Genomic DNA, 22,106 nt, shown 5'->3' with positions numbered 1-22,106 from the left:
CCTGATATTCAACACATTTTGCCATGAGGTCGATAGGAAAGGTTTCAGTTTTAAAGCTAATTTCCTGTAATTCTACACGTGCTATCATATGCTATCTGGGGCCGTTCGGTAATCTGTCCCTGCTCCTAATCTGCTACCAAAATAATTTCTTATTGAAGTGTTGTGAAAAGAGTGTGTCCCATGTGCAACAGGAGAGAGCAAGCGACCTGCAGGGCATGGGCGGCAGAGTAGACATGGGCCCTCTGTTCGACGGTCAAGTCTAGATGAGATAAAGCTTTTGTCAAGTTGAAGTTCTTGAAGTTCTTTTAGCATTTTAGCTAATCCTAAGCCTTTTCCGTACCTTCATCTAATCATCATAACCTGATAAGTTAATTATCCTAACCTGCTGCATAAATTCTGCTAAACTTGCTAGAAAACTACATTTTCACAAAAGCTGTATCCCCTCGAGACAAATCCAGCTTTGACCTGCCCAAGGCCTTCTGGGAGAAGGAGACCCAGGAGCTGAGGGCGTACGTGCTTCTACACCTGCATTGCTTGCTGTTTGGGGTTTTAGGCTGGGTTTCTGTACAGCACTTTGAGATATCAGCTGATGTACGAAGGGCTATATAAATAAATTTGATTTGATTTGATTTACCCAGCAGGTGGGGGGAGAGCTGAAGGCTCTGGATGACAAGGTCAGGAATTGAGAGGTGGAGGGACCAGATGGTTCAGAGAGAGAAGAGAGAAAGTATTGACTATTGGACATTATACTACGCTGATGCTGCTATATGGTGGGAATGGGGATATGGGGGGACTGACAAAAAAGGGACTAACAAGCTCATTGCAGTTATGTGGAAACTGCTTTGCCTATATGTGGATAAAATGTATGAAATTACAATGAAATGATGCAGTTTAGGCTGACACTCAGTATCAATGGATATGTGAGTTGGTATTAGGCCATATTTTTTTTATTTAACTCGGCAAGTCAGTTATGAACAAATTCTTATTTATAATGACGGCCTAGGAACAGTGGGTTACCTGCCTTGTTCGGAGGAGAAACTATAAATTTTTACCTTGACAACTTGGGAATTTGATCTAGCAACCTTTACGATTACTGGCCCAACGCTCTAACCACTAGGCGACCTGCCACCCCAATAGAGCAGAACCAATGTCTAGCGGTATCTTAACAACATCTTGTATACAAGTATACATTGCCATCAGAAGGTATTCATACTCCATTATAACAAAGTGAAAATATGTTTTTAGAGATTTTCACAGATTTATGGAAAATTAAATACAAAAATATCTGATTCATATAAGTAGTCAAACCCCTGAATCAATACATGTTAGAATCACCTTTGGCAGTGATTATAGCTTTGAGTCTTTTTGGGAAAGCCTCTCAGAGCTCACTTGTTATATCCACTTCAATCTTTGTAGATGAAGGGGAGGAGACAGGTTAAACATGGATGTTTAAGCCTTGAGACAATAGAGATATGGATTGTGTATGTGTGACATTCAGAGGGTGAATAGGCAAGACGAAAGATTTAAGTGACTTTGAATGGGGTATGGTAGTAGGTGTCAGGGGCACCGATTTCAAGAACTTCAACACTGCTGGGTTTTTCACTTTTAACAGTTTCCGGTGTGCATCAAGAATGGTCCTCCACCCAAAAGACATCCAGCCAACTTGACACTGTGGGAAGCATTGGAGTCAACATGGGTCAGATTCCCTGAGGAATGCTTTAGACACCTTGTAAAGTCAATGCCCTGATGAATTAAGGCTGTTCTGAAGGCATTACGATGGTGAAATGTAATAATAGGAAGCTGTTCCTAATGTTTGGTGTACTCAGTGCCTTCAGAAAGTATTCATACCTCTTGACTTATTCCACATTTTGTTGTGTTAAAGACAAAATAAAAATCATCCATTTACACAAAATAACCCATAATAGTAAAGTGAAAATATGTTTTTAGAAATGTTTGCAGATTTATTGAAAATAAAATAGAGAAATATCTCATTTACATAAGTATTCACACCCCTGTGTCAATGTATGTTACAGCTGTGAGTCTTTCAGGGAAACTCTCTATGAGCTTTGCACACCTGGATTGTACAATATTTCCACCTTATTCTTTTTAAAAACTCATCAAGATCTAACAAGTTGGTTGTTGATCATTGCTAGACAGTCATTTTCAAGTCTTACCATAGATTTCCAAGACGATTAAAACTGTATCTAGGCATCTTAGGAACATTCAACGTTGTCATAGTAATCATCTATGCTGTCAGTTTGGCATTGTGTTTAAGGTTTTTGTCCTGCTGGAAGGTGAATTTGTCTCCCAGTGCCTTTTGAAAGGTAGACTGAACCACTTTTAACTCTTGCATTTGCCTGTGCTTGGCTCTAGTACATTTATATTTATCCTAAAACACTTGATGACAAGCATACCCATAACATGGTGCAGCCACGCTTGAAAGTATAAAGAGTGGTACTCAGTGATATGTTGTGTTGGATTTGCCCCAAAAATAACACTTGTGAATTTCTTAGCCATTTTTTTGTTGCAATTTCACTTTAGTACCTTATTGCAAACCAAATGCATGCTTTGGAATATTTTTATTCTGTACGTGTTTCCTTCTTTCACTCTTTCATTTATGTTAGTATTGTGGAGTAAGTACAGTGTTGTTGATCCATCCTCAATTTTATCCTATCACAGCCATTAAACTATGTAACTGTTTTTCACCATTGGCATTATGGTGAAATCCCTGAGTGTTTTTTTTTCCTCTCCAGAGTTATGAAAGCCGACTGACTGTACCTTGATAATGACTGGGTGTCTTGATAGATTTTTTTATTTTTACCCATCCACCAACAGGTGCCCTTCTTTGCGAGAAATTTCAGCTTTTCATATCTTTTAATGTTGAAAAACAGAACTCCACATTTTGGGGTATTCTGTGTAGGCCAGTGACACAACAACTGAATGTAATCTATTGAAATGAGATATGTAAAATGTTGGACCAATGACACCAAAAGATTTCATGGAAATTGAATGTAATGGATTTTATTACAGTGCAATTAATAAACAACCTTAAATTCACCCTCAATTGTTTCTTTGATTTAACACTCAACATAAACACTGACAGAATAACTTCTAAATAGATATGAACTGAAAATAGATATGATTGTTATTCTGGTAACTGCACAAAAGACGAAGATAAACAGTGACTAGTAGACGTTAACACCATTCTGCCATCATGTAGACTTACTTCACCAACTTCCTGTCTTGTATCAGACCACTGTCTTTCTAACTAACTGTGTCTTCTGTCCTCAGTCATCATTTCCTTTATATGGTCTTAATCTGCCTTCAGTGAGCTAGTTGAACTCAGCAGTTCCTCTATACTGTAACCCATTAAACAGATGCTCTGTGAACTCAACACTCAAAATAAATGGTCTAAAATAAAGAGTAGCCTGCATCATCATATCAACACTATAGTAACAGTTAAACACTTTTCATCCCAGCAAATTCTAAACTATGCAGATAATTAAAGAGCACACAATTATAAGTGTAACAAAAGTACCAATAGAAACAGATACACAATGACAATACTGTACATAAAAACACTTAATGCACATTGGAAAAATAATTAACAAGCACTTATTTTATTGACTTGTGCATAAAGCCCATCTAGGTTGTTAAGAGGTGGTTCCTGAGCCCCTCTCCCGGTCACATTGACTTCAGCGTACTCACTCTCCTGTCCCTGGACCCTGTCCTGGGCTGCAGCTGGGGTCTCTTTGGTCTGTAGTTTGGAGAAGTCTATGTCACCGTAGTGAATCTCTTCAGGCTGGTCTTCTGCAGGTTCCTCTGGTTCCTCTCCGGCTGTGGCCTGGTTAGTACACACTGTCCCAACCGGGGAGTTCTGTGGAGAGAACACAGAGAGAGGAACAGGTGTAAAGCTCTAAGCTCAGTAATGTGTAAAACTCTAAGGTCAGCAGGTTACACAACACACACTGAGGGGATGTCAATGAAAATGTCAATTCAACTGACAGGTGTAAAGACAGTAAACACTGTCAAAGTCCAACAGCCATTCTGTTATCATTCCATGTCATTACAAGATGTGGCATTGTTTTCGATGTGGTCATCTCCCCCTAAACTTGCTCTGAAATTATGTTAACCTCATGGCTTTAAATAGTTTCAGCATTAATTCAGTACTTCCTTAGATACACTTTGTTGGTGGTTTTAAAGTTGAGCCTTATTCCCACCTGTCCCTGTGGACTGTCTGTCCTTTCAAGTCCATCGTGGAGCCTCGAGTTTCTCCTCCTGGAAGACATTTAGAAAGGTATTCTGAATGCACTGAGAGGGTTTCCATATGCAAAAGCACAAACACAGCAGAAATAAAATTGTTTTGCGTTGATGCCAGGAATAGTTCTTACCATACAAAAAGACTGATCAGGCTGATAAGCAAAATGGCCCCCAGAGTTCCTGCTGCAACCCCAAACACCATTGGGTTTTTTGGCTCTTTTTGCCCTAAAAATACAGCACATATTATGGTCAATTCTCACAAAAAGATCTCTCAAGTACACTACATGACCAAAAGTATGTGGACACCTGCTCGTCAAACATCTCATTCCAAAATCATGGGCATTAATATGGAATATAGAATGTCATTGTATGCTGTAGCGTTAAGAATTCCCTTCACTGGAACTAAGGGGCCCAGCCCAAACCATGAAAAACAGCCCCAGACCATTATTCCTCATCCACCAAACTTTACAGTTGGCACTATGCATTGGGGCAGGTTTCTCCTGGAATCCGTCAAAACCCAGATTCGTCCGCTGGACTGCCAGATGGTGAATCGTATATTCAACACGCCAGAGAATGGATTTCCACTTCTCCAGAGTCCAATGGCAGTGAGCTTTACACCACTGCAGCTGATTCTTGGCACTGCACATAGTGATCTTAGGCTTGTGTGCGGCTGTTCTACCATGGAAACCCATTTCATGAAGCCCTCAACAAACAGTTATTGTGCTGCCATTGCTTCCAAAGGCAGTTTGGAACTCTGTAGTGAATGTTGCCATCCTACTGCCAATGTTTGTCTACAGAGTTTGCATGGCTGTGTGCTCGATTTTAAACACATGTCAGCAAAACATCTGAGGATTTAATAGCTGAATCCACGTATTTGAAGGGGTGTCCACATACTTTTGAATATATATTGTATATCTGATCTACGATTGTGCCCTACGTGCCCATTTTACCTTTTATAGCCAGCTGCACTTCATTCGACTTCCCACAGCCGTGACTATTTCTTGCTTCACAGTAGTACAGTACCTCCATCACCAGCAGTCACATTGAGGGTGTAACTCTGTCCAGATGCTACCTGTGTTGTTTCACCCCCACTGATCTGGAACCAGGTGAAGTTTGTCACAGGAGGGTTGGCTATACTGCTGCAGGTCAGATTAACACAGCTGCCCACTGATACTGAATCAGCTGGACTGATGGAGGCCAAGGTGTCCTTAGGAGAGACTGAGGGAGAGGGGTTCATTTAGAATGTATCTGGATATGGTATATTGAATAGTCTCATCAAATCCACTCTATTACAATCATCAGTGAAAACATGGTAGAATGATCTATTCTTCAGGAACCGGTTACTAAATCTTACATGAAACGTTAAGCATCATGTTATGTTCAGCTCTCTTGTTGCTTGTCCCTACTGGGTAGACTGCAGTACAAGTGATGTTCTTCTCATGATGAAGATATGACGGAGTGAAGGTCACCGTGGAGAGAACTGATTTGGTTTGGTCTGAATTCTCCTGCAATTGGTTCTCAGGTGTGAAATGTGTTGGGAGAGTCCATGTCAGCTCAGGGGGGTGTTCGGGACAGGGAGCGACAGCAGAGCAGTTCAAACTGACAGGGGTCCCTTCCTTCACCTCACCTGAGACAGTAATGATGGGACTGGAAGGAAAATCTGTAATACATTGTAGATAAATATATTTTACACTAACAGTTAAACTGTCCACTTGTTCAACTCTTATATTTGATGCAAGGAATCTAAACTGGAAAAAAAAAATTGGTTTTAAAGATAAATTGTCTCTTACCACTGACAACTATATTAACAGACTTATCAGGATCTGTTGCAAGGAATGGTCGATTCTCAATCCTGAGGTAGTATATATCAGAGTAATTGGTGGTTACATTGAAGAAGACTGTGGTGCAGTTCTTCTGGGACATGTTTCCAGTTATCTTCCCATGATATATGTTGACCGTCTCACTACTGTTAAATATCACTCTGTCCGGACGCTCACCAAAGTATGGGTTTCCTTTAATCCACACTCCAGAGGGTAGTATTGTGCTGTTAAATGTATTATGTGGGTCAGGAATATCAAATGAACATGGGATTTGCACACAGGAGCCAGTCAGTACATCCAGTCTATCTGGCATTGTGGCGATCAAATCTCGTCGACCAAAACAGGCCAAAACACCTGCAACATAAAAGTCAACATCAGGGAGGTTCTGATATATTTTCAGTTCAGTCCAATGATATGTATTAACCTTAGATGACTGACAGGGGCCTCTGTTTGGAGGCAACTGCACAGCCATCTTGTTACTCCTCCTCCAGTGTAAAACAGATGTTGGAAGCTATAGAAATGCATTTATTAATGTCTATATTCGTTTTAGACAAGTATATTCTATTACAGACACCTTAATGCAGAATTTGTAATTATATTTTGTGACCTACAACACTTCCTTCAGTAGAGTGACCCTAGCGTTTCTCCAGCCAATGATTGCATCTTGAAACTAAATTGGTATTATCCAATAGCTGCTTCATCTTTGAGTCAGAGTTTTTCCTTTTTCCTATTTTCCTTTGCCCCCAACTATGAGAAAATGTATGTGGAACAATTTGAGGAACCACTTACAAAACAGAGACACTCCCTACTTTCTAAAATCCTCATGGAAGAGATACATAGATGATGTCTTTGTGCTCTGGTAAGGAAGTCAGCAGGAACTAAATTAATTCCAAACTCTGCTAAACGAGAGCTCTGAATATCTTAAATTCACCATGCAGACTGTTGAGAGAAAAATAAGCTACCTGGACTTATGGATCATCAAAGAGAATGATGCATTACATACAGATTTGTACACAAAGCCATCAGACCTCAAAACCCTGCTACGTGCGGATAGTATGCATCCCCTTCCCCTCAGGAATTGTCTACCATATAGCCAGTTATGCAGGGTTAAACTAATCTGTGGCCAACATTCAGATTTTGACAGCAATGCTAAGAAAATGACAAATAATTTCAAATTCAGAGGCTACATGGAAAAAAAAAAAAATGATGCAACGATTAAAATCTCAAAAACCACGAGAAGAATTGCTAAAAACTAAACCAAAGAAGAAAAACAAATATTTTGCACTAAGGACACCAAGTGTTCAGAGAAAATTAAAGCAATCCTGAAGAAGCACTGGCATATTTCTGCAATTACACAACAATTGCACACCGCTTCAAGGACCAACCCACTGGTGATCATAAGTGTGATCACAATATTGTGGATAGCTTAGTGAGATCTGACCTTCCCCATGAGCCCACTCAGACACTCTTGACACACAATCCAAATTGGAAATACCAATGTGACTCATGCTCACAGTGCAATAGCACTACAAAAACATCCTTCTTCAGACACCCACATACAGGTGGAAACATCCCTGTTAGGGGTATCATCTCTTGCAAGGAAAAGGGAGTAATCTGTCTCATCACATGTTCATGTGGAAAAGCCTACGTAGGACAACCGAAAAGACAATTAAAACAATGCATAGCTGACCACTGTAACGTGTGTCGTCGTCTGATGAAGAGGAATCGGACCAAAGTGCAGCGTGGTAAGAGTTCATGACCTTTATTTAACTGAACACTGAAACAAAAAGACCAAAGTGCAAACTGAAACAGTCCTGTCAGGTGCAGAAAACACTAAACAGAAAACAACTACCCACAAAACATAGGTGGGAAAAAGCTACCTAAGTATGGTTCCCAATCAGAGACAATGATAGTCAGCTGTCCCTAATTGAGAACCATACCCGGCCAAAACAAAGAAATACAAAACATAGAGAAAGGAACATAGAATGCCCACCCAAATCACACCCTGACAAAACCAAAATGGAGACATAAAAAGCTCTCTAAGGTCAGTGTGTGACAACCACCGCAGCTCAATCAGGTGTAATAACACTGACTATCCAGTAGCAGCTCACTTTGTTGAAGCTAACCATCCCATCTCCTCACTCAAAAACACACACATATACACACACATTGAGCATGTTGGCCTACCAAGGAGAGGAGGTATTTAAAACATTTACCCCTACTGTCTTAATATTGACTTTGATCTCAGGCCCTTCTCACGTTACATTTAAGAAGTATTTTAAATGAATGTATTCTTTCTACAGTTTATCAGCGTACAACCAATATGTTCCCCCTGTTGATGATGCTTATTGTGCATTATGGATGAACAAAAAGATTACATGTAACAACATTTTATGAAATTGGAAACAATTAAATACATGTGAAATTAAATTAAACAATAATGTATGTTGATGCTAATCTTATGCTAATTTTAATGATAACAATAGGCTAATATTTTCAATATAATGTAAACTATTGTCTTTTAACAGTTTCACTCAATTCACTCTAATTAACATCATAATTGTGACACAACCCTTATGATTGTCATTGGTTGCACTAATTACACTGTTTGTCTGCATAACCTGGTTCAAGCATTAATGACTTTACCCTGAAGAAGGAACAGTGATACCGGAACGTTGGTGTTTTACCCAATAAATGACTGGGAGTTTATATATATATATATAGAGTGTTCAACTCTCTTTGTTTTTATAGCTTACAGTGTATTCACCGTTAGTCAGCACCTCTACACTAAGTCATTTTCTCTGGGTGTGCTCCAGATAATGCTTTTTATATCACCTGAACATAACAAATAAATAAATAAACATGTGAAGATATTTAAGTGTTTTATTTATAGAGTACTAACTTTACTGTTCCTTCTACAACAAAATACTGAAATACATGTAATATAGTCCTTGAAACATTTGATTTAAATACTGTAGAATTCCATTAATTATCATGGAGGACTGCTTATTCTGGGGAGTACCATATATAGAGACCGGTGGTTTCATAGTCTCTCATTGGCTGTTACATAGAATCAGCAATCCAGGGTTTATACCATCACTGTTACAGTCTCTCCCAATAATAATAGTTGTGGAAGGACCACCAGAGGGCAGGCTGGGCTCACGGATAGTAGCCCAACAAGGCATGTTGAGACAAGGTCACCAGAGGTAATTAAGCACAGCTGACGGTACTAATGACATATTCTCTTTCCCCTATAAGAGAGAGGATGGAACCAGCAGGGAGAGGAGAGGCAAACCCTCTGTGTAGAATGGCTACCAAGAGAAGGGAGCTAGCCAAAGAAGAGCCATTAAGACAGTGACAAATCTGTGATTGTTGTTAAAGTTTAAAGATAATCGTCTTGTGTTCCTGTTTTATCTAAAAAAGAAGATGTATGTTGTTCCTTGGGAGATTCTCATTGATTGTGTTGAAGTGTTGTCAGAAATCTCTCAATAGAGAACTGCGTTCAACCAAGAAAACCTACTCCTGACTTGTTTATTCCACCTTTCTGTTTTAGAGTGACACCAAATGACTTGGTCCGCTCACATAATATTAACTTATTTCTATGTACAGGTGATTTTTCAATTGGTCGGTATGTTGTCAAGGAGTGGTGATAGGGACAGTGGTGGAAGCTATACTGTTAAATGCCCACTGATGTCGGTTTCACATGAACATACAGGGACAGTGGTGGAAGCTATACTGTTAACTGCACACTGATGTCGGTTTCACATGAACATACAGGGACATGAATAAGTATTTCCCCCTTTATGGTTCTCTATTTTTACTTATTTTTTTACTGTTATCAGATCTTCAACCAAAACCTAATATTAGATAAAGGGAACTTGAGTTTATAAACTTTTTTTATAGTTATTTATTTTCTTTCATTAACAAAGTTATGCAACACCCAATACCCCTGTGTGAAAAAGTAATTGCCCCCTTACTCTCAATAACTGGTTGTGCCACCATTCCAAAACACACAATCTACATGAAAATGATTAAAAACCACAAATTTAAAGTTTTGGAATGGCCTACTCAATGTCCAGACCTAATCCCAAATGAGACATTGTGACAGTTCATGCTTGAAAACCCACAAATGTCACTGAGTTAAATCAGTTCTGCATGGGAGAGTGGGACAACATTCCTCCACAGCAACATGAGAGACTGATCAACAACTACAGGAAATGTATAGTTGGTTTTCATTTCAGCTGAAGGAGGCACAACCAGTTATTTAGTATAAGGGAGCAATTACTTTTCACACAGGGGCATTGGGTGTTGCATAACTTTGTTTAAGAAATAAATGAAATAAGTATGTAAATGTTGTGTTATTTGTTCACTCAGTTTCCATTTATCTAATGTCATCTTTTGATTGAATATCTGATAATGTTCAGTATCAAAAATATGCAATAACTTTTTCACAGCAGTTTAAATCAAGACTATTAAAATATACTAATCAGGAATTAACTGTACACTTTTCTACACAATTAAAAGGCTGGAATATAGCACATCCCATAAAATATAATTACTTGTGGTTATTCCTTTATGTCTGATTCATAACTAGTTGTTGTTGTGTGGAAGACTCACCTGACATAAAGAGGCCAATGAGAAAAACCATGTTCTCAGAACAAGCCATGTGAGAACTCACACACTACTGATCACCTGAAACAGTACAAACATACACTTACTGGTGGAGTAACTTAACTCACACAACACATTAAACCATCCCCATATCAAATACACGATGTCCTTCAGTTGTGAAGCTAATACATGAACGAACAGCAGTACATTAGAACATATTGAATCTCATTACTCAGAATTAATCTCCTTTCATTTATTTTGAACATTAAAATGAACAGAAAATATAGTGAAGAAGTCGATACTTGCCTTAGACGGTAACGTAAACTGTCTACAGCAGAAACTGTCACACACATAGTGAGGTCTGACAAACTAAAGTGATGAAATTCATGTGGCATATCTCACATCTCATCAGTGAATACTTCCTAATATGTGTATGAGAAATCATTTTAAAGGAATACTACTGTATTTAATGTCCCTTTCTCGGGGTAGGACAGGTCAGCAGCATTTTGAAACGGGCCCCTGAATCACTAAGTCTGCCCCCAATAAATTGCTAAAATAAACTTTTGGCAGCAAAACCATCTCCCATATCTCCTGTATCTCCTGTATCTCCCGTATCTCCCTCTCCCGTATCTCCCTCTCCCGTATCTCCTGTATCTCCTGTATCTCCTGTATCTCCCGTATCTCCTGTATCTCCCGTATCTCCCTCTCCCGTATCTCACAGGCTTGAATGGGAATATCTGTGGGATTTAAAAAATCTAGTAAAATTATGAACCCAAATCCACGATTAATTTATTCAAATATAAAAAAGAAAAGTTAAATTAGAGTTTGATACAAAACATATGGTTGTCACATTATGTTTCAACATGAAAAACAGACTTGGTATGAAACAGAGTGACTGTAATTGTATCTGAGTGATTCTCACACACCACTCAACTTCTCCGACACCAACTTCCTCTTTGAAGTCTATTTGCAAAGAGAAGCCTGGTGGGCTGGATGCCACAGAGACACTCTTTTCACTCCACTTTGAAACGGAATTTACTTTATTGTAGCAGTTTATTAGAATTTATGTAGCAGGTTAGGAGAATTAACACAGCATGTTAGTCGCCTGAGGTTAAGGCCAGGTAAAATAGTCAGGTTTAGTGAAAATGCTCTCCTATCCAGGGTTGGATGACCGCATTTGGGACCCTGAGCTTACTTTTCTGCTATTAAACACATTTTGCCATGGTGCAGAGAGGAACATTTGCAATTTGATAATGCTATTCTACACATTTTGCAATGAGGCTGAGACAAAATTTGCCATTTTAAAGCTAATTCCCTGATATTCAACACATTTTGCCACGAGGTCGATAGGAAAGGTTTCAGTTTTAAAGCTAATTTCCTGTAATTCTACATGTGCTATCATATGCTATCTGGGGCCGTTCGGTAATCTGTCCCTGCTCCTAATCTGCTACCAAAATAATTTCTTATTGAAGTGTTGTGAAAGAGTGTGTCCCATGTGCAACAGGAGAGAGCAAGCGACCTGCAGGGCATGGGCGGCAGAGTAGACATGGGCCCTCTGTTCGACGGTCAAGTCTAGATGAGATAAAGCTTTTGTCAAATTGAAGTTCTTGAAGTTCTTTTAGCATTTTAGCTAATCCTAACCCTTTTCCGTACTTTCATCTAATCATCATAACCTGATACGTTAATTATCCTAACCTGCTGCATAAATTCTGCTAAACTTGCTAGAAAACTACATTTTCACAAAAGCTGTATCCCTCCGAGACAAATCCAGCTTCGACCTGCCCAAGGCCTTCTGGGAGAAGGAGACCCAGGAGCTGAGGGCGTACGTGCTTCTACACCTGCATTGCTTGCTGTTTGGGGTTTTAGGCTGGGTTTATGTACAGCACTTTGAGATATCAGCTGATGTACGAAGGGCTATATACATTTGATTTGATTTGATTTGATTTGATTTACCCAGCAGGTGGGGGGAGAGCTGAAGGCTCTGGAGGACAAGGTCAGGAATTGAAAGGTGGAGGGACCAGATGGTTCAGAGAGAGAAGAGAGAAAGCATTGACTATTGGACATTATACTACGCTGATGCTGCTATATGGTGGGAATGGGGATATGGGGGGACTGACAAAAAAGGGACTAACAAGCTCATTGCAGTTATGTGGAAACTGCTTTGCCTATATGTGAATAAAATGTATGAAATTACAATGGAATGATGCAGTTTAGGCTGACACTCAGTATCAATGGATATGTGAGTTGGTATTAGGCCATATTTTTTTTATTTAACTCGGCAAGTCAGTTATGAACAAATTCTTACTTTTAATGACGGCCTAGGAACAGTGGGTTACCTGCCTTGTTCGGAGGAGAAACTATACATTTTTACCTTGACAACTTGGGAATTTGATCTAGCAACCTTTACGATTACTGGCCCAACGCTCTAACCACTAGGCGACCTGCCACCCCAATAGAGCAGAACCAATGTCTAGCGGTATCTTAACAACATCTTGTATACAAGTATACATTGCCATCAGAAGGTATTCATACTCCATTATAACAAAGTGAAAATATGTTTTTAGAAATGTTCACAGATTTATGGAAAATTAAATACAAAAATATCTGATTCATATAAGTAGTCAAACCCCTCAATCAATACATGTTAGAATCACCTTTGGCAGTGATTATAGCTTTGAGTCTTTTTGGGAAAGCCTCTCAGAGCTCACTTGTTATATCCACTTCAATCTTTGTAGATGAAGGGGAGGAGACAGGTTAAACATGGATGTTTAAGCCTTGAGACAATAGAGACATGGATTGCGTATGTGTGACATTCAGAGGGTGAATAGGCAAGACGAAAGATTTAAGTTTCTTTGAATGGGGTATGGTAGTAGGTGTCAGGGGCACCGATTTCAAGAACTTCAACACTGCTGGGTTTTTCACTTTTAACAGTTTCCGGTGTGCATCAAGAATGGTCCTCCACCCAAAAGACATCCAGCCAACTTGACACTGTGGGAAGCATTGGAGTCAACATGGGTCAGATTCCCTGAGGAATGTTTTAGACACCTTGTAAAGTCAATGCCCTGATGAATTAAGGCTGTTCTGAAGGCATTACGATGGTGAAACGTAATAATAGGAAGCTGTTCCTAATGTTTGGTGTACTCAGTGCCTTCAGAAAGTATTCATACATCTTGACTTATTCCACATTTTGTTGTGTTAAAGACAAAATAAAAATCATCCATTTACACAAAATAACCCATAATAGTAAAGTGAAAATATGTTTTTAGAAATGTTTGCAGATTTATTGAAAATAAAATAGAGAAATATCTAATTTACATAAGTATTCACACCCCTGTGTCAATGTATGTTACAGCTGTGAGTCTTTCAGGGAAACTCTCTATGAGCTTTGCACACCTGGATTGTACAATATTTTCACCTTATTCTTTTTAAAAACTCATCAAGATCTAACAAGTTGGTTGTTGATCATTGCTAGACAGTCATTTTCAAGTCTTACCATAGATTTCCAAGACGATTAAAACTGTATCTAGGCATCTTAGGAACATTCAACGTTGTCATAGTAATCATCTAGGCTGTCAGTTTGGCATTGTGTTTAAGGTTTTTGTCCTGCTGAAAGGTGAATTTGTCTCCCAGTGCCTTTTGAAAGGTAGACTGAACCACTTTTTCCTCTTGCATTTGCCTGTGCTTGGCTCTAGTACATTTATATTTATCCTAAAACACTTGATGACAAGCATACCCATAACATGGTGCAGCCACGCTTGAAAGTATAAAGAGTGGTACTCAGTGATATGTTGTGTTGGATTTGCCCCAAAAATAACACTTGTGAATTTCTTAGCCATTTTTTTGTTGCAATTTCACTTTAGTACCTTATTGCAAACCAAATGCATGCTTTGGAATATTTTTATTCTGTACGTGTTTCCTTCTTTCACTCTTTCATTTATGTTAGTATTGTGGAGTAAGTACAGTGTTGTTGATCCATCCTCAATTTTATCCTATCACAGCCATTAAACTATGTAACTGTTTTTCACCATTGGCATTATGGTGAAATCCCTGAGTGTTTTTTTTCCTCTCCAGAGTTATGAAAGCCGACTGTACCTTGATAATGACTGGGTGTCTTGATAGATTTTTTTATTTTTACCCATCTACCAACAGGTGCCCTTCTTTGCGAGAAATTTCAGCTTTTCATATCTTTTAATGTTGAAAAACAGAACTCCACATTTTGGGGTATTCTGTGTAGGCCAGTGACACAACAACTAAATGTAATCTATTTAAATGAGATATGTAAAATGTTGGACCAATGACACCAAAAGATTTCATGGAAATTGAATGTAATGGATTTTATTACAGTGCAATTAATAAACAACCTTAAATTCACCCTCAATTGTTTCTTTGATTTAACACTCAACATAAACACTGACAGAATAACTTCTAAATAGATATGAACTGAAAATAGATATGATTGTTATTCTGGTAACTGCACAAAAGACGAAGATAAACAGTGACTAGTAGACGTTAACACCATTCTGCCATCATGTAGACTTACTTCACCAACTTCCTGTCTTGTATCAGACCACTGTCTTTCTAACTAACTGTGTCTTCTGTCCTCAGTCATCATTTCCTTTATATGGTCTTAAACTGCCTTCAGTGAGCTAGTTGAACTCAGCAGTTCCTCTATACTGGAACCCATTAAACAGATGCTCTGTGAACTCAACACTCAAAATAAATGGTCTAAAATAAAGAGTAGCCTGCATCATCATATCAACACTATAGTAACAGTTAAACACTTTTCATCCCAGCAAATTCTACAAATATGCAGATAATCAAAGAGCACACAATTATAAATGTAACACAAGTACCAATAGAAAACAGATACACAATGACAATACTGTACATAAAACACTTACTACCCATTGGAAAAATAATTAACATGCACCTCTTTTATTGACTTGTGCATAAAGCCCATCTAGGTTGTTAAGAGGTGGTTCCTGAGCCCCTCTCCCGGTCACATTGACTTCAGCGTACTCACTCTCCTGTCCCTGGACCCTGTCCTGGGCTGCAGCTGGGGTCTCTTTGGTCTGTAGTTTGGAGAAGTCTATGTCACCGTATTGGATCTCTTCAGGCTGGTCTTCTGCAGGTTCCTCTGGTTCCTCTCCGGCTGTGGCCTGGTTAGTACACACTGTCCCAACCGGGGAGTTCTGTGGAGAGAACACAGAGAGAGGAACAGGTGTAAAGCTCTAAGCTCAGTAATGTGTAAAACTCTAAGGTCAGCAGGTTACACAACACATACTGAGTGGATGTCAATGAAAATGTCAATTCAACTGACAGGTGTAAAGACAGTGAACACTGTCAAAGTCCAACAGCCATTCTGTTATCATTCCATGTCATTACAGGATGCGGCATTGCTTTCGATGTGGTCATCTCCCCCTAAACTTGCTCTGAAACTATGTTAACCTCATGGCTTTAAATAGTTTCAGCATTAATTCAGTACTTCCTTAGATACACTTTGTTGATGGTTTTGTAAGTTGAGCCTTATTCCCACCTGTCCCTGTGGACTGTCTGTCCTTTCAAGTCCATCGTGGAGCCTCGAGTTTCTCCTCCTGGAAGACATTTAGAAAGGTATTCTGAATGCACTGAGAGGGATTTCATATGCAAAACACAAACACAGCAGAAATAAAGTTGTTTTGCGTTGATGCCAGGAATAGTTCTTACCATACAAAAAGGCTGATCAGGCTGATAAGCAAAATGGCCCCCAGAGTTCCTGCTGCAACCCCAGAAACCAGAAACCAGAAACCAACCCCTGAGGTTTTTGACTCTTCTTGCCCTGAAAATACAGCACATATTATGGTCAATTCTCACAAAAAGATCTCTAAAGTGCACTACATGAACAAAAGTATGTGGACACCTGCTCGTCAAACATCTCATTCCAAAATCATGGGCATTAATATGGAATATAGAATGTCATTCTATGCTGTAGCGTCAAGAATTCCCTTCACTGGAACTAAGGGGCCCAGCCCAAACCATGAAAAACAGCCCCAGACCATTATTCCTCATCCACCAAACTTTACAGTTGGCACTATGCTTTGGTGCAGGTAGTGTTCACCTGGAATCCATCAAAACCCAGATTCGTCCGCCGGACTGCCAGATGGTGAATCGTATATTCAACACGCCAGAGAACGGATTTCCACTTCTCCAGAGTCCAATGGCAGTGAGCTTTACACCACTGCAGCTGATTCTTGGCACTGCACATAGTGATCTTGGCTTGTGTGTGGCTGTTCTGCCATGGAAACCCATTTCATGAAGCCCTCATCAAACAGTTCTGGTGCTGCCATTGCTTCCAAAGGCAGTTTGGAACTCGGTAGTGAATTTGCCATCCTACTGCCGATGTTTGTCTACGGAGATTGCATAGCTGTGTGCTCGATTTTAAACACCTGTCAGCAACATGTGAGGCTTTAATAACTGAATCCACGCATTTGAAGGGGTGTCCACATACTTTTGAATATATATTGTATATCTAACCTACGATTGTGCCCTACGTGCCCATTTTACCTTTTATAGCCAGCTGCACTTCATTCGACTTCCCACAGCCGTGACTATTTCTTGCTTCACAGTAGTACAGTCCTCCATCACCAACAGTCACATTGAGGGTGTAACTCTGTCCAGATGCAACCTGTGTTGTTTTACCCCCACTGATCTGGAACCAGGTGAAGTTTGTCACAGGAGGGTTGGCTGTACTGCTGCAGGTCAGATTAACACAGCTGCCCACTAATACTGGATCAGCTGGACTGATGAAGGCCGAGGTGTCCTTAGGAGAGACTGAGGGAGAGGGGTTCATTTAGAATGTATCTGGATATGGTATATTGAATAGTCTCTTTAAAACCACTATATTACAATCATCAGTGAAACATGATAGAATGATCTATTCTACAGGAACCGGTGACTAAATCTTACATGAAACGTTAAGCATCATGTTATGTTCAGCTCTCTTGTTGCTTGTCCCTACTGGGTAGACTGCAGTACAAGTGATGTTCTTCTCATGATGAAGATATGACGGAGTGAAGGTTACCGTGGAGAGAACTGATTTGGTTTGGTCTGGATTCTTATGCAGTTGGTTCTCAGTTGTGAACTGTGTTGGGAGAGTCCATGTCAGCTCAGGGGGGTGTTCGGGACAGGGAGCGACAGCAGAGCAGTTCAAAATGACAGGGGTCCCTTCCTTCACCTCACCTGAGACAGTAATGATGGGACTGGAAGGCAAATCTGTAATACATTGTAGATAAATATATTTTACACTAACAGTTAAAACTGTCCACTTGTTCAATTCTTATCTTTGATGCAAGGAATCTAAACTGGGAAAAAAATGGTTTTAAAGATAAATTGTCTCTTACCACTGACAACTATTTTAACAGACGTATCAGGATCTGTTGCACGGAATGGTCGACTCTCAATCCTGAAGTAGTATTTATCAGAGTAACTGGTGGTTACATTGAAGAAGACTGTGGTGCAGTTCTTCTGGGACATGTTTCCAGTTATCTTCCCTTAAAATCTGTTCACTGTCTTACTACTGTTAAATATCACTCCGTCCGGATGATTACCAAAGTTTGGGTTTCCTTTAATCCACACTCCAGAGGGTAGTATTGCGCTGTTAAATGTATTATGTGGGTCATGAATATCAAATGAACATGGGATTTGCACACAGGAGCCCGTCAGTACATCCAGTCTATCTGGCATTGTGACGATCAAATTTCGTTGACCAAAACTGACCAGAACACCTGCAACATAAAAGACAACATCAGGGAGGTTCTGATGTATTATCAGTTCAGTCCAATGATGTGTATTAACCCTAGATGACTAACAGGGGCCTCTGTTTGGAGGCAACTGCACAGCCATCTTGTTACTCCTCCTCCAGTGTAAAACAGATGTTGGAAGCTATAGAAATGCATTTATTAATGTCTATATTCGTTTTTGACAAGTATATTCTATTACAGACACCTTAATGCAAACTTTAAAATTATATTTTGTTACCTGCAACACTTCCTTCAGCAGAGAGACCCTACCCTTGTTCCAGCTAATGATTGCATCTTGTATCTCACTGAACTGGTATTATCCAATAACTAATTCATCTTTGAGTCAGACTTTATCATTCAAATTCGGGGTGTAGCCATGGGCTCCCCCTTTTCCCCCAACTATGCAAACCTGTGTGTGGTACAATTTGAGGAGGCACTCATTTACAAAACATAGAGACACACCCCCTACTTTCTAAAATCATCTCATGGAAGAGATACATAGATGCTGTCTTTGTGCTCTGGGAAGGAAGTCAGCAGGAACTAAATTAATTCCAAACTCTGCTAAACGAGAGCTCTGAATATCTCAAATTCACTGTTCACTGTTGAGAGAAAAATTAACTACCTGGACTTATGGATCATCAAAGAGAATGATGCATTACATACAGACTTGTACACAAAGCCAACAGACCTCAATAACCTGCTACGTGGGGATATTATGCATCCCCTTCCCCTCAGGAATGGTCTACCATATAGCCAGTTAAGCAGGGTTAAATGAATCTGTTGCCAACAGTCAGATTTTGACAGCAATGCTAAGAAAATGACAAATAATTTCAAAATCAGAGGCTAGAAGGAAGAAATTCTTGATGCTGCGATGCTGAAAATATCTCAAAAAACATGAGAGGATTTGCTAAAAAGTAAACCAAAGAAGAAAAACAACGCAATAGTCTTTTGCAATAAGTAACCAAGTGTTCAGAGAAAATGAAAGCAATCCTGAAAAGCACTGGCATATTTTGCAATCAGACAAGAAAATTGTACACATCTTCAAGGAACCCTCACTGGTGGTCTATAAGCGTGGTCGCAATATTGTGGATAGCTTAGTGAGATCTGACCTGCCCCCTGAGCCCACTCAGACACTCTTGACACCCATTCCAAATGGGATCTACAAATGTGGATCATGCTCACAGTGCAATAGCACTACAAAAACATCCTTCTTCGGACACACACATACAGGTGGAAAAATCCCTGTTAGGGGTATCATCTCTTGCAAGATAAAGGGAGTAATCTATCTCATCACATGTGGAAGCCAACTCATTACAAACAAAAAAACATTTAAAACAATGCATAGCTGTAAGAACACTGATTATCTAGTAGCAGCTCACTTTGTTGAAGCTAACCATCCCATCTCCTCCCTCAAATACACAGCTATTGAGCATGTTGCTCTACCAAGGAGAGGAGGTAACATGGAGATCCTACTACTACAGAGGGAGGCCTACTGGAGTTCCTATTTAAAACATTGACCTCTAGTGGTCAGAATATTGACTTTCATCTCAGGCCCTTCTTATGAACAATTATTTTTATTAAGAAGTCTTATAAATGAATCTATTCTTTCTACATCTTATCAGCGTACAACCAATATGTTCCCCCTGTTGATGATGTTTATTATGCATTATGGATGAACCAAAAGATTACAATTTTATAACATTTAATGAAATTGGAAACAATGAAATATATGTGAAATTAAATGAAAGAATAATGTATGTTGATGCTAATCTGGTTTTAGCCCGGTATGGTTACAGGGACAGTGGTGGAAGCTATTCTGTTAGCCGCATGCTGACCTCGGTTTCACATGAACATACAGTGAAACTAAACAGAATTTACCCCCTTTCTGGTTCTCTATTTTTGCTCTTTTTTTAACACTGAATGTTATCTGATCTTCAACCAAAAACCTAATATTAGATAAAGGGAACTTGAGTTACCAAATAACACATTTTGTTATAGTTATTAATATATTTCATTAACAAAATTATACATCACCCAATTCCTCTGTGTGAAAAAGTAATTTCAATGACTGGTTGTGCCACCATTTCAAAACACACAATCAAGTATACATGAGATACACAGCAGTTTAAATCCAGACTATTAAAATATACTAATCAGGAATTAACTTTACACTTTTCTACACAATTAAAAAGCTGGAATATAGCGCATCCCATAACATATCATGATTTCTGGTTATTCCTTTATGTCTGATTCATAACTAGTTATTGTTGTGTGGAAGACTCACCTGACATAAAGAGACCAATGAGAAAAAACATGTTCTCAGGACAAGCCATGTGAGAACTCACACACTACTGATCACCTGAAACAGTACAAACATACACTTACTGGTGGAGTAACTTAACTCACACAACACATTAAACCATCCCCATATCAAATACACGATGTCCTTCAGTTGTAAAGCTAATACATGAACAAACAGCAGTACATTAGAACATATTGAATCTCATTACTCAGAATTAATCTCCTTTAATTTATTTTGAACATTAAAATGAACAGAAAATATAGTGAAGAAGTCGATACTTGCCTTAGACGGTAACGTAAACTGTCTACAGCAGAAACTGTCACACCCATAGTGAGGTCTGACAAACTAAAGTGCTGAAATTCATGTGGCATATCTCTCATCTCAACTGTGACGTACTTCCTAATATGTGTATGAGAAATTATTTTCAAACAATTCTTCAGTATTTATTGTCCCTTTCTAGGGTTAGGACAGGTCAGCAGTATTTTGAAACTGGCCCCCAAATCACTAAGTCCGCCCCCGACACATTGATAAATAGAACAAATTAAACTTTCATCATTATAACCATCTCCTCTCCTCTATCTCCGAGGCCTGAATGGGAATGTGTGTGGGATTTAAACATATAGTTTAATCATGAACCAAAATCCACTATTCATTTATTCAAGAGTTAAATTTGTTAAATTCGAGTTTGATACAAAACATATGGTTGTCACATTATGTTTCAACATGAAAAACAGACTTGGTATGAAACAGAGTGACTGTAAATGTATCTGAGTGATTCTCACACACCTCTCAACTTCTCCTATACCAACTTCCTCTTTGAAGTCTATTTGCAAAGAGGAGCCTGGTGGGCTGGATGCCACAGAGACACTCTTTTCACTCCACTTTGATACGGAATCGACTTTTTCATAGCAGTTTATGAGAATTTATGTAGCAGGTTAGGAGAATTATCTTAGCATGTTAAGAGCCTGAGGTTAAGGTCAGGTTAAATAGTCAGGTTTAGGGAAAATGCTCTCCTAACCAGGGTTGGATGAGGGCATTTGGGACCCTGAGCTTACTTTCCTTCATTTCAACACGTTCTGCCATGGTGCAGAGAGCATTTCAACCCATTTTGCCATGGTGCAGAGAGCATTTCAACCCATTTTGCCATGGTGTGGAGAGCATTTCAACCCATTTTGCCATGGTGCAGAGAGCATTTCAACCCATTTTGCCATGGTGTGGAGAGCATTTCAACCCATTTTGCCATGGTGCAGAGAGCATTTCAACCCATTTTGCCATGGTGCAGAGAGCATTTCAACCCATTTTGCCATGGTGTGGAGAGAATTTCAACCCATTTTG

At 39.3% G+C, this 22,106-nt stretch overlaps 2 pseudogenes; both read right to left on the bottom strand.

Annotated features, from left to right (window-relative positions):
* Nucleotides 1-3,604: 3,604 nt before the first annotated feature.
* On the bottom strand, nucleotides 3,605-10,746 carry LOC139420161 (sialic acid-binding Ig-like lectin 13; annotated as a pseudogene).
* Nucleotides 10,747-15,610: 4,864 nt separating this feature from the next.
* On the bottom strand, nucleotides 15,611-20,802 carry LOC139420159 (B-cell receptor CD22-like; annotated as a pseudogene).
* Nucleotides 20,803-22,106: the final 1,304 nt, after the last annotated feature.

The sequence above is a fragment of the Oncorhynchus clarkii genome, chromosome 11 (assembly GCF_045791955.1).
Source record: "Oncorhynchus clarkii lewisi isolate Uvic-CL-2024 chromosome 11, UVic_Ocla_1.0, whole genome shotgun sequence".
In the NCBI taxonomy this organism is placed as follows: Eukaryota; Metazoa; Chordata; class Actinopteri; order Salmoniformes; family Salmonidae; genus Oncorhynchus; species Oncorhynchus clarkii.
The sequence above is the reverse complement of the archived record's forward strand: the minus strand, read 5'-3'. Positions and strand labels throughout refer to the sequence as shown.